The 14852-nt window shown below is 37.7% G+C and overlaps 1 protein-coding gene across 7 annotated transcripts in view; it reads right to left on the reverse strand.

The window, feature by feature from the left end:
- The window catches only part of LOC145690600 (uncharacterized), a 158808-nt gene that overhangs the window by 105529 nt on the left and 38427 nt on the right, over positions 1-14852 (reverse strand). For all 7 annotated transcript variants that reach the window (XR_014132249.1, XR_014132248.1, XM_081765651.1 and 4 more), the window contains exon 2: positions 6044-6222. The gene's annotated coding sequence lies outside the window, so the exon portion shown is untranslated. The remainder of the gene's footprint in view (positions 1-6043; positions 6223-14852) is intronic.

The raw sequence follows: 14852 nt of genomic DNA on the forward strand, positions 1-14852 counted from the left end.
ATTTTTGTGATTTTTTCTTACTGATAATCGTAGTAAACGAAGGATTTTTTTTTTTTTTTTGTATACAACGAGAAATGTCGCTAGCTTTGAAACAAATGATCTATTAAGTCGACAGTGTTACATGTGATTTGGGAAAAAATTAATAATAATATGTCCATTGAGGAAAATAAGTTTGATAATAAAAGTGAGAAGTTGTGCAGTTCAAACGAAGAATTCGAGGTTAATAATATCAAAGAAATGAAAGTTCAATCACATAGCAGCAATGAAGAATTGGAAATTACAATAAGTAGTGCAGCGAACGAATGCAGACGGTCAGTTTAGTAACTAAAATGTAAACAGAAGTGTTATCATCGGTCAATGTCAATATGTAATTATGATGTGTTGAATGACCAAAGTATTTTGCATTGAGAAGCCACTCAACCTGGAACAAGTACAAGGGTTGATCACGGTTGACCGGGATTTTCGTACGTAAATAATCGATGAATAGCCGGATCATGATGAAACTTGCGCGTGACATAATGTATTCCTTCTCGAGTAACTAGCGCCCAGCATGACGTATTTGGTGCATGGACAGCAGTTGCAGCGAACATGGCGGTAAGCAGTGTGTCTGTGGAGCAGCGGTGTGTAATCAAATTTCTTGTGAAGAAGAAAGTTAAACCAGCTGAGATTTTCAGAAGATTGCAAGCACAGTATGGTGAACAAACGATGTCATGGACAAGAGTGTACGAATGGTATGAACAGTCACCAATTTCGCAAAGGACAGGAGCTGGTGACAAATGAAGCGCATGGACACATTCGCCCGACTGCAGTCACACCATTGAATATCGCACGTGTTGAGCAAATGATTCTTGAGAATTGGCGAGTAACAGTGCGAGATATTGCTGCCGAGAAACTGTCCCGAGAAACTTCCTCGGCATATTACAGGATTTTCTTTTTCGGGGGGAGGGGATGGGATTGGATTGGAGTTTAACGTCCTGTTCAGCAGCAACGCTAAATGAGACGTAGATCTACTGCTTAACGTGGATTCGGACTACACGAGCTCCTGCCAGGAATCGAACCTGGGTTTCCCACATTAAAGACGCGCACCCTATCCACTTAGCAAGGAGGGAGCTGAGGCATACCAAAAGAACCAGAACATCCGGTCACCTTGAGTGATACAACCCAATTTCTTACAATCTCTCTCGTAATAAGAATTACATCAGCCAACAAAGTAAATTTTTCTTGTATTTAAGCTGTTTAGTTGGTTTTTCACAAATCACAGTTTTCAAAAGCTTTTTTTTTTCTTTCTTTTAACATACAGTAGATGTTTTCCCACATGTTTTAGAAGTACTGTTCTTGCAAGTGTGAATAAATAACAATCTGAACAAAGTACTAACTCGCATAATAATAACTTGTTACGGTTTCGACAGTTTATCAATACTTTTAAAACAGATGATATAACTGACAAAGGCAATGGTAAGCTTAGGAAAGTGCGAGGTAGTTTATTATTTATACATTAGCACTTTACTCAGATCGTTTATTATTCTCACTACAGGTAAGTCCAACGCTCTTGTAGTCTGTACACTTTGAAGGCTTTTACAAATCACATAATGTAAAGAATAATTCTTCCGTACATGCCCCCACAATTACTTTTGTTGTAATTTAACAATGAAAATGCGAAAAAAAAAAAAAGAAAAACAACTAAAAATTACACAAGTTTGCAACACAATTCTGATAGCTCGTACGAACTTCTATACATGCATACATGAAGACCATGTCATATTGGAAATGTCATATAAATTACATCTTGTTACTACAAGGTATGTGGGAGTTATGAATCTGTAAAACATAACTAAGTGATTTGAATCTAGAACAGTAACATAATGCACCAAGTAGTCGTTGTGGCGCACCTGGGAGCGCGTTGGATTGGTATTCGGGAGGTCGCCACGGGTTCACGTCTCTCAGCCGACTGTCCTGACTGATGTTTTCCACGGTTTTCCTGTCCTACTGGACAAATGCCGGGATGGTACTTAGCAGACAGGCCCTGACCAATACCTTCCGAAATCTTTCCCTTTGTTATATATTTAGTGTAAAATAGCGTCTGCTAACAAAGAAATAAAAAAATAAAAATAATGAAGTCGACAATTGACGAAGTGTATACACAAAACTGTAAATATTTGTAATTTACAGGGTGGGCCAAAAGTCAGGTGACAGTTCTGCAACAGAAAGGTCTGTTGGGCTAGAGGTCCACGTTGGTCATAGATGATGAGTAGGGGTGGAGGGCCTAAAAACACACGTGGCCATCATGACCGCCATCTTGAAGTACACCATTTTGAATATCACTATTTTTAAAAATTAGAAGGTAGGCATGCGACACATATTTTAAGACTGTTTTTCATTATCAGCAATGCAATACTGGTGTCCATTTTCTCATATCACTAACCGTTGATGAATTATGGCTGGTTTTATCGTTGCAGATTCCAATAACTGGACGGTAGTACTGGCGACCCAGGAACATATTGAGATCATCTTGATGTGTGGAAATCCCAGCTCGCGTGTGATAGCTGCATTTAATGCGATATACCCCGAAAGGAAGCCCATATCCCACAATGGTGTGGCCAAACTCAACAGCATATTTCTGGAGACAGGTTCTGTGGACGACAGGCGTCGTAGAGGTCGTCCGGAAACGTCTACAGATGAGGAAACCGCAGTCGCTCTCTTCGCATCCTTCAGTAAAAGCTACCAACGTAGCACACGGCGTTTACCCCGGAATGTGGAGTTAGTCGAACGTCCATTCGGAGGATATTTTCCACTAACAAGTGGCACTCATGCAAGATCTAGCTTCAGCAGCATCTTACAGAGGACGATCCAGACGGTCGGGTACAGTTTGCAGAATGGGCAACAGCACAACTTGCAACTAATCTAGATTTCGCCTTGACCGTGCTGTTCTCTGAAGAGGAGCCATTTTCGTTAATTGTATACGCCATCAAGATTCGGAATTTACAACATCTCGTGCAGCGGATTGAAGATGCATGTTCTTCTGTGCGTCCAGAGACATTGCTTGCTGTGCATGAGGAGTGGAAGAAGTGTGTGGCACATACCATTGTTATACAGGGTGACCATTTCGAGCATATGTTGTGATGGTATAAATAGGGATAAAACAGGCCATAATTCATCAACAGCTAGTGATATGACAAAATGGACAGTAGTAATGCATTCCTGATCAAAAGACAGTCTTGAAACATGTGCCGCATGCCTACCTTCTAATTAAAAAATTAAAGTGATATTCAAAATGGCGTACTTCAAGATGACGGGGGGTGGGCATGCGGCACATGTTTTTTGATGGCGTATAACATAAAAAGTCACCTTGTCGGAGAACAGCACCGGTCAAGGGGAAGTCTGGATTGGCTCCAGTTGTGCTGTTGTCCATTCTGCAAACTGCACCGAATGGATGGTCTGGATTGTCCTCTGTGAGTTGTTACTGAAGCTGGATCTTGTATGGGTGCCACTTGTTAGTGGAAAGTATCCTTCGAATGGACGTTCGACTAACTCCACATTCCTGGGATTAACGAAGTGTGATAGATTGGAGCTTTTACTGAAGGATCCGAGGACAGCATCTGTGGTTTCCTCATCTGTAGACGTTTCCGGACGACCTTTACAATATCTGTCGTCCACAGAACACGTCTCCCGGAATCTGCTGATGAGTTGGGCCACATTATTGTGGGATATGAGCTCCATTTCGGGGTATAGCGCATTAAAACTCCACAGCTACCACACGCAAGCTGCATTTTCCACAAATCAGGATGATCTCAATACGTTCCTGGGTTATTAGTACCATTGTTCAGTCACTGGAATCTGCAACGATAAAACCAGTCATAATTAATCAACGGTTAGTAATATGAGAAAATGGACACCAGTGTTGCATTGCTGGTAATGAAAAACAGTCTTAAAATATGTGTCGCATGCCTACATATATAACAAAGGGAAAGATTTCGGAAGGTATCGGTCAGGGCCTGTCTGCTAAGTACCATCCCGGCATTTGTCTAGTAGGACAGGAAAGCCGTGGAAAACATCAGTCAGGACAGTCGGCCGAGAGACATGAACCCGTGTCGACCTCCCGAATACCAATCCAACGAGCTCCCAGGTGCGCCACGACGACTACTTGGTGCATTATGTTACTGTTCTAGATTCAAATCACTTAGTTATGTTTTACAGATTCATAACTCCCACATACCTTGCAGTAACAAGATGTAATTTATATGATATTTCCAATATGACATGGTCTTCATGTATGCATGTATAGAAGTTCGTACGAGCTATTAGAATTGTGTTGCAAACTTGTGTAATTTTTCTTTTTTTCATTTTTATTGTTAAATTATAACAAAAGTGGCTTACAGTTTTGTTATTACCCTGTTTGAAAGTCGACAAGGTGGTGGGTGTATCCTAGGACTGGTAGAGATTCTCCCTACCAACTCTCTTATTACCACAAAAAAATGCTGAACTTTGTAACATTTTACTATTTTGTATTTTGGTTTCGCTTTGAAGTGAGTATATCAGCCAGAATTTTTGCTGGAAAATCATTCTGCTCTGTTAGTACAAACTTTGTGTTTAGTTCTGTAAATTCTGTAAATTTCACTTTGATGTCATTCATAATGAGGAAGTTGTGAGACACTGAAAGGTGCCACGGGCAACATTGCTCATTTCGGTAAATATTGGGCCTATGCACTGTGGTGCATATCTTATTATAACTTTGGATTTATTTACAGGAATGCTTTTAAACTTTGTATATTACCTGTTCATACTACCCTGCTTATGTGTACAACTATTCATGAAAATCCATGATGGTCACCGGGAAGACCTTTTAAAATTGGTCGTTCTGAGGTGGAATTACCCTATTCTAAATTTATTATCTTCGGAAAAACATTGTTGTTCTTGGAATTTTGAAGTCCTGAGTTTGCTTCTTCAACGAACAGTGAGTACGCAGCCTGCATAATAAGATTACAGGCGTACGTGTCAATCTTTATATTGTAAACATCGAAACTATAGTATTGCTAGATATTTTCAATACACAAGCACTCCCGTGTATTCAAACCGTGAAAGCTCTCTTAATTCCTAGCTTGTTTCTCTGCGAAGATACACAAGTTTCGGCTGTAGCTCAGCATCGCGACAAATTAAGAGGAGCTAACTTCGGCAGAGAGTGTCAAAAATATACAGAATATGGAAACATTAACATATATATAGAATATGCAGTTGACATTCCCATATAATTGGACCGTTGTCTCTACTGTTCCTTTTTCTTCTTTATTTATTTTTCTTCACGTTCTATTGGCAAGTTGTTGTAATTACGGAGTGTTATATATATATATATATATATATATATATATATATATATATATATATATATATATATCTTGTAAATTCTCTATTCTAACAATATACACATACAGGGTGTTCGGAAACAACACCAACACAATTCTTGGGGTGATTCCTGACTTTTTCAGGTGAGGGGTACTAGCAGAATGCCAATTCTTCGGTGCGGGAAGAAAAACATGGAAAATATCTTACACATATACACAAACTTCTTTTCTGGTTTTTAACATATTTGATCATGCAAATTTTCCTTCCTAGATTGCAAAATCCCTCAACCCAATCGTTTCCCCGGCTCCTCTTTAAAAGTGAAATTTTCGAATAGTTTTGAGGAGTTTTATCTTCCTAACTTAAAGAGTTTATGGAATACTCTATTTTTAGCAAATAATAATAATAATAATAATAAATTCATCGAACACATATTTCAATTAAAGTGAAGGAATAATACAGCTCTACGCCAAGTACTAACTATGTTCAAATATTAATTTTAAATGGTTCAACAGTTTCCTCGTGAAATAGTGACATACAGCATCATTTTCATTTGTATATACAGAGATTACAAATAGATATTCCAATAGGAATATCTGAGAACAGATATCTCAATTTTGTAAAATTCAACTCAAGACTGTCAAGAAATTTAGAATGTACGTAATTTTGCATTAACTAAGATAAACAACAATGACGAACTCTCACTTACCTTAAATGCTCTGTCTTCTATAGTTAAATGTGAAGAAAAGTAAAATTTTACTCTCAAGGGTCCATGTCATGTGAGTACCTCGTAACAATCTTGTAGTGTTGTAAAGGGGATTCCCCTTAGACAAATTTATTTCTCACTACAGTTGCTTCCTAAATTAATGGTTCAATTTGTACAGTTTCCTGCAAGAAAATAGTCTAATTTAAACACAAGAATTTTACTGTAATTTGTCAATTTATTCACAAATTATTAACGTAAGAAGAGAAACTCAGAAAACAAACGTTTGAACACGACTGTAACACTACACATGTTCCGAGTGAGCTTATCCAATACTGCTACCGGTTTTGACGCATCTTGCACGTAGCTATGAAGCTATAAACTCGTTGAAAACACACGTGATTTCCTACCTGCCAACGCTGTGATTTGTGGTAGTTTCGCATTCGATTTGAACGATGTCAAAATAAAATTATGCCTCATGGAAGTTATTTTGAGAAAATCTCATGAAGACTGTTACATGATTGCTCTTATTTCCTCCGATATATTGCTTTAAAACGTTTCTAATCAAGAGTTCACTGCGAGTTATATCAGCTACACGTGCAGGGCAGAAAGAAGAACAGGGCACAGTGTTAGGTAGTAGGGATAGCCACAGTTTTTCCAAAAATACGTTATAGAAAAATGAATTTTTCGAAAAACGGATTTTTTTTTTTCGTAAAACAAGAAACAAGATTAATTTTAGTTAATAAAATTAATAAAACTTCCAAAATATACTATGTAAAATATAGGAACTCTTAATTACGCAAACATAATTTGACCTAAATATTCCAATCTGTTTTCTATAGTTTTAGAAAAGTTACTGACATAGCTTGACACATTTCCATCACAAACAATGACAATCACAAAGCCTTATGCAAAAAATAACAAAATGAAATTAAAAAAAAAAAAAAAAAAAAAAAGTTTCGCAGGGGTAAGAGAGCTTGATTCCTTAACCAATCGAGATCTCTACACGTGCATACAACACAATCCTTACACTACAATTTTTTCATTCTGGTCTCCAGGTGGAGGATCCTGATCGGCTGTGGCCACGAGTTAGAAGAAGATTCCTTTGCCTGGAGATGGGTGTAAAAGTCAACAATAGGTGGATCACCTTTCGGGATCAATCGGTTGTTGCGTCTACAAAATTCAGCAAGTAAATAGCAGGGTGCCTACTAAAATTCCAAACTGAAATTTCGTGACCCTTTCTTTACAAAACCACAAAATTTCGTAACATTAAAAAATTAGTAACATCTTTATCCTATATCTACATTTACTGTATATTCAATATATTCACTGTATATAGTCTCTCTTACTTGGTACATAATCAACAGCACCCACAAATCCACTATCTTAAAATTAAATCTAAATCCACATGGCATATCTAAATACACATGATGTACATATATTCGCGAATTTGGGTGCGAATTAAGCTGAATTTTCAAGCATGTGATAGAAGCGTGCTTTGCTTGCGATTTGGTAGCGTCTAAAGCCAACCATTGACATTTTTGGCGGTGAATTTTCACGTTTCATAGAACGAAATTTTCCAATTCTACTTATATTTATACAGATTTAAAAAAAATCGTGTAAATTTCGTGACTTTTTCTTGACTTTCATAACCGTTTTTCTGGTTTCGTGACTTTTGTGACCGATAGACACCCTGAATAGTGCCAGCTAAGCCGTGAATCGAACCCGGGTCTCTGCTTATTATGCCGGTGCACTAACCACTACATTGCAGCTTCAGTCCCTGAACAGTCGCACATCCTCTTGAGGTCGACGCTCATACTTGCAGGCCATAACTCTTATTATGCTTGAACAACACAGACACTATACCTAAGATTTGCTGAGCTCCATATTATGTAAGAAAATGGGAGAAATCAGCCGAGTCTTGTTACACCATCATCCATCACTCATCCTACAGAAAGAAGTGAATTCAACGAAAATCCAAAAATGAAAGAAATACAGGACTGATCAAAAAATTGAATCAGGGTTTCTAGCTTCTCGTTCTCGTTTGCGCTAGATTCCCAGTTCAATCCTGTACTTTTTTTACTCTTAAATTTCACTCAATTTACACCTACATAATAATATAACGGAAATCGGATGACCGCTTCCATGTTCTTATGTAATTTTAGGTGTATTTTCAGTGATTCAACAGGCATAAAGTCAAATCTATAATATAATATTTCGATTTTACTTTAACATACACATGTATGGAAATATTTTTATCTCCCTTGGTAATATCTGAAGAGTAAAAATGTACATGTCTGGACCGGGAATTGAACCCAGTTTCCAGTTTATTGTACTGATACGTTAACTACATACATGTCTGTTCACTTATCACTCACGCATTTTTCACTTCAGAGCTTAGTCCACAGCTCTTTAGACTGAATGGTGATAATATACGTGGTGTGATCGGAAAGTTTTAAAGACAGTTGGCAACACTACTCAGGAGTAGTAGATATAATAGCCCGTTAGCATGGAAGCGGTAGCTTGGTGTGTCCTTGAGACATGTTGAAACATGCACCGAGATATCATTATTCAGTACGGCGTAGCAACCAGTGAGTGCGGGCGTGTGTGTGTCTTGGCGGATTTTTAAGCGCGCGAAATGGATTAGAAATGGGAACAACACATTTCACGAAATTGTTTTAAAACTGGGAAATCTGCTTCGGAGACTTACGCACTCTTAAAAACAGCTTTTGGAGACAAATGTCTGAGCCGGTCAAACGTGTTTATCTGGTTTCACAGATACAAATTAGCCGCAAGAAGCAGAGGATGACCCCCGGCCTGGCCGGTCTTCAACTTCAAAAACTAACGAAAACATTGCGAAAGCTGGCGATTTAGTGCGCTCGAACCGTAGACTTACAATTAAGGAGATTGCGAAGACCTGAATTTAAGTTCCTATGCGGTTCAGTCCATTTTAACTGATGATTTGAACATGAGTCGAGAGTCCGCGAAATTCATTCCAAAAGTGTTGTCACACGAGCAGAAATAACACAGAATTGAAGTGTCTCAAGAAATGTTTAATCGAGACAAAATGGACTCAGATTTCTTGAACAGGGTAATAACAGGTGATAAATCATGGGTTTATGGGTATGACCCAGAAACAAAGGTCCAATCTTCTCAGTGGAAGAGCCCAGATTCACCAACAAAGAAAGCGCGACAAAGTCGGTCGAATGTGAAGACAATGTTTTTTTATTATTATTATTCTAAGGGTATCGTGGATCATGAATTTGCCCCTAGGGGGCAGACGGTCAACCAGGAATATTACAAAAGTGTCCTTCAGCGTCTGTGCGAAAATGTGTGGCGGAAAATGCCTGCCCTCTGGAAAGAAAAGAATTGGATTCACCACCACGACAATGCATCAGCGTTGTGCGTTCTCGATCCAGGAATTTTTGGCCAAATTCAACATTCCTGTGCTTCCGCAACCCCCGTATTCCCCAGATTTGGCCCCGGTCAACTTGTATCTCTTTCCTAAATTAAAATTGTCATTGAAAGGGAAGGGATTTGACTCAATTGAGGACATTCAAGCAAATACGGAGAGAGTGCTTCACACCATCACGGAAAATAATTTTCAGAAATGCTTCCAGAAGTGGAAACACCGTTGGAATCAGTGTGTTTATTCAGCAGGGAACTACCTTGAAGGAGATGTAACACAATAGCCTGTAAGTACTCCCATTTTTAAATTACAGCGTGACAGGCCTAACTCTAGAAAGAGGTGAGGTAATTTGTCATTCTGTCAGGTCCTTCACTGACCAGAGTTTGAAGCTTCCATGCGCCACGGCCCCGTCTTTTTTAATTTGACGTTACAATATTCCTTCATCCACAATTACATTTCTCCTTCCTTCAACCGTATCATCCTAAACCTTCCTCAAAATATATTTTTCGTCAATGTCGTAACAAGCTCATCTACTAACAATTAACTCATGTCCTAACTAGCTCGTCTACTAACAATTGAAATAAATACTAACTGCTAGCGCATGCATTGACATTCAATTGCTGCAGAAACGGATATATTCTAGCCTTTGCAGAAAAGTGCCTTCTCACAAGAAGAAGCAAGTGACTCAAAAAGTACAGTGACCTACCAGAAGAGTGAGTTATACCAAAATAATACTCATCGAAAGCAGAAAGAAATCCTTAATTCATAGACACCATCGAAATTATGTTATAGCTATCTTATAACTGAACGTACACTTCTGTAGGGCATTCAACGTAACAGGTGTCTCGAATTTTATAATTTAAAAATCACGAAGCATTTAATAATTAGTTAAAATCATTTTTGAAACAGACTGTACCAGTCAACGCCTACAGTGACAGCAACGATGTTCAGTATTACATAGACTCATTACTTAGAAACGAGTCTCATTATTATAGTTTATATTATTATTAATAAAAAGTCGAACAAACGAGATGGGTCGGCTGTCAAAAAAGGTTGAGAATCACTGGGATATACAAACAGCAGCAATAGCTGGAACCAGCATACAGGGTGTCCGAGAAGTCCTTCCCTGATTACAGAAATTGATAACTCAGGCTAGAAATAAGATAGAAATATAAAACTGGTGTTGAATTGTTTACAAACTATAAAAGTTTTTGTCTGTGTTAGGTTTGTTCTGTTTTACCAAGTCTCAATTTTTTTGTTTTACGTTTGTCGTACGTAAGTAAGAAGCCCAAGAAGCCATGCCAACCAACCAGGAGAAGGCACAGTGTGTCCTGTGGTACCATGAGACACGATCACCAACCACGGTACAGAGACAGTTCCAGACAACATTTGGGAGGACTCCACCTGATGTCAAGAGCATTAAAGCCTGGTATGAGAAGTTCAAGAACACAGGGTCGGTAGCTGACCTTCCGAGGTCTGGTCGACCAAGAACCTCAGCAGACACGGTGGAGGCTGTGCGGCAGCCTTTTCTGAGAAGTCCTAAGAAATCGGTGCGCAGGGCCTCACGTGAATTACAGATGCCAAAAAGTTCTATCCATGACATTTTACACAAACGTTTATTGTTTCGTGCTTACAAAGTGCAACTCGTTCAGGCCTTGTTGCCCGACGACGGTACACGTCGATATGACTTTGATGTTGGCTAATGTGTGGATGGAAATTGAATATCGCCTAGATGTGCTACGTGCTACCAAGGGTGCTCATGTGGAAGTGTACTGATGTGACCAAAACTTTTATAGTTTGTAAACAATTCAACACCAGTTTCATATTTCTATCTTATTTCTAGCCTGAGTTATCAATTTCTGTAATCAGGGAAGGACTTCTCGGACACCCTGTATTATTTGTACACATACATGATGTCCTAGGAGGAAACCGCGTCCTTTTTGAAAGCTTTAGGGGAAGTCATTCTAAGCAAAAACGTTCCTCTGACCATGTGTCCGATTCTCAACTGTTTGAGAGGTTGTGAACCATTTTTTACATTATGCTGAATAGAGATGCAAGGGCTCGGAAAAAAACCGGCTTTTTTGGAAAAAAACTCGGTTTTTTCTGCTTTGCTTTTTTGCTTGGGAAATTTTGGGCTTTTTTCAAAATACTGCTTTAAATTGATAAAACAGACTTTGTATCGCTTCTCTATAACACAAAAAATCATTTGATTAGTGGTTGATGCTGATAATAATATAAAACATCGAAAATAAACTATGAATTTCGAAAAAATATTTCAAACAATTTTTCTTCAACATATTTACATTATGAATTCCACAGGATTAACCAATGTATATAATAAGAATTTTTTAACCTCCTGTATACAAAAGTAAGCAGAGTTGGCCAGAACCGTGGTTGTTTTTGAAAATGCCGAAAACCCGTTTTTTGGGGGATGTTTTAAACCAGGCTTTTTTGGTTTAAACTAGGCTTTTTTGACTTAGATTTTTTGCTTTATGTATTTATATTACATATTCACAGAAATACGTTTGTTTCGCCTTGATGTTATTATGCAACAGCGGGGTTATGCCGGAAGAACTCCCATAAGCTTAAAGAAGTGCGGTCAGTAAATTTCTTAAGTTGAGAATCTCCCGCCCTAGCCATTGGGAAAATCCCGTCATTACTTGAAATGTAAGACAATAACGGGAAAATCCTGTTATTGCTTTGCATGTAAAATTTAAAGGTCAACGTACCATAATCAGTACGCTAAAACTGAGGTATTAAATTACAAATTTAGTACCGGTACGTAGATATCATTGAAAGTCCAATCCAAGCTAATGTTGGAAGCTACGTTGGCAATCGATAAATTTTGCCAATTTCTATCAATATATTTAAGCAATATTGGCTTCTTTACAAAACAACACGCATTTAGGCATGCAGAAATATACAATTTGGTTCGTTTCGTATATTTAGGCTTAACATCCTTACGAAATACCGAGGTTATCAAGGAGAAGACTTTCGCTTAAACTGACATCCGAACCGCTACTTGGGTTACGCATGAAAGAAGGGTTGTGGTTCGACCGAGAATTGAACATGGGACACCTTGATTAAACGGTGAAAGGGAAATGAAACTATTGCAGGTAGTTTGATATCTGGAAACGTCACCATGAAGTTCACACGATTCGCATTTTTCATTCTTTTTATTTTTGTGGTTTAAACCAGTTATTAAAAAAAAGTTGGTGTTAACCAGCCAACCCTAAAAGTAAACACTTCTTTTTAAAGAATACACAAATAACTAGCAAAATAGTATGTAGTATTTTTACTTCAAAATATTCCATACCCTCTTTATGAAACAAAATAAAATTAAAATAAAACATAGGAGAAATACTTAGATTTATATGATACACTTAAAGGCTGAACATCTAGAGCTTTTGGTTCTGTATATTCTTGAAATTCTACAGTTAAGTTTTATAGAACCACCATCACAGTTTACCCAATCCTCAAGTTTTCTGAATTTTTAACAAGAGGGATTCAACATATCATTACGGAACTCCCCCCCCCCCCCAAAAAAAAAAGACTACGGAATATATTTAAGTTAAGCTAAATACAACTGCACAACAAACATGACTGAGTGATTAGCTTTTGAGCTTCTATCGGGAAGTCCGGGATTCAACCAGCATTCGACCATTCTGACAAAGCTTTTCTTCATTCCATCTGTGAATGTAGAAATAGTGCGTGTACTGTGAGTTGGGCGACTTCCTTTTTTATTGTTTTTAAATCGTTATTATTACTAATTACCAGCAGTGACGGTTTTGCGAAGGTTAGGGGGACGGTCTTTCGGACTGAAGCCCGTTCCCCAAAGTTACGGAATGTCTGCAACAAACGAAATATCTATTATTTATGCCTTTACTCATAAACTTTAAGCTCCCGTCAAATAAAAATTACGAATGTTTAAAAAAAACTAAACATTAGTAAGAAACCCTTCCCAAAATACTTTTCTAAATCCGCCACTGATTCTCAGTATAAAATGATTTTTAAAGTTGTATCCGGAAGATTATTGCTAAACATATAAACGAAGCGAAATATTAGTTATGCCTGTACTCATAAACTTCAAGCACTTCCCAAATAAAATTAGGACTTTTTAGGAAACGAAACAATCAGAAAAACCCCTCCTAAAGTACTTTTCTAAATCCGCTACTGATTATTTGTATAAATTGGTATTCAAGGTTGTGTCCGGAAAATTAATGCTAAATCACTTCACAGCTACAGTATAACAGAAATGTGGAAGTACGGTTTGACGGATATATTGAAAAACGTACGCTTTGACGGATAAATAGAAAAACGGGCAAGTTTAACTTTTGCGCTAGAAGCTAGAGTACTAAAAGCTCTTAGAAATGAAACACGGATGACAAACTAGAGAAGAAAAAAGATGTCGATAACTCAAAAGTTAAAATAAAGTTAAATAGCCTCTAAAATTACCCTCAAATACTACATTCTTCATGTTAGCTTTAATTCGTAAAACATGTGCTCCATCCATCTTGATGGTCAATTTCAGAGCGAAATATGACATTCAGGTCATGGAATTCTTATCTAACTATAGAATATACTATAAGAAAGCTATTTAGATAGAAAAATCATGAAGTTGAAAAAAGCCAAAATTTCCAAAATTCTCGTTTTTTTCCCAAAAAAGCCCGCTTTTTATGTGAAAAAAACCATCGATTCAAAAAAGTCGGCTTTTTTGCATCTCTAATGCTGAATGAAAGTATTTACTGCTCATTCTGTAGTTATTCTACAGAAGTAAGGCATATTGCATTTGAATGGGGATGGATTGGCCCTTCCGACGGCATGCAGCATCTGGCAGTGGTGTCTTTGGAAGGGAAATTTTTGAAAAAAAAATTAATGGTGTCTCTCAAAAACTTCCCTTTTCAAGATTATTTAAGGGAATTGAATGATAAAACTGTCGCCGAGGATTTTCTCAATAATTTCCCTTCCTGCAATAAAAATAATTCCCTTTCCTGCAGCACACATTCCTCTTTAAAATACCACATTAGCATTCATGTTCTACATTTGGAATGAAACTACAGAATTTCCCTAATGAACAAAGAAATCCATGAAGACCGTTCTTCGTTTCGTAGGATACATTTTGCATTTGGTACTCGCTTATATTTTGATTTCCACAAAGGAGGAAGTACAATTTTGCAGAGTAACAAAGAGATGTGTAATTCTATATAATATAGAATACGCATAAAATCCCGTATTGCCCTCAGGATTCAAAGCCCAGCCGTCCTGCCTGACTGAAGATTATTTTAACTACCTTCAAAATATGCCATGCAAATAGTAGGATAGTATCTCAAGTCAGGAATCAGAGATGGAAAAGAAAAAGCTGTATTAACCCTTTTGCACAAACCCTGAATCACGCACATATATAAT

The sequence above is a fragment of the Thermobia domestica genome, chromosome 7 (assembly GCF_964235325.1).
Source record: "Thermobia domestica chromosome 7, izTheDome1.hap1.1, whole genome shotgun sequence".
Lineage (NCBI taxonomy): Eukaryota > Metazoa > Arthropoda > Insecta > Zygentoma > Lepismatidae > Thermobia > Thermobia domestica.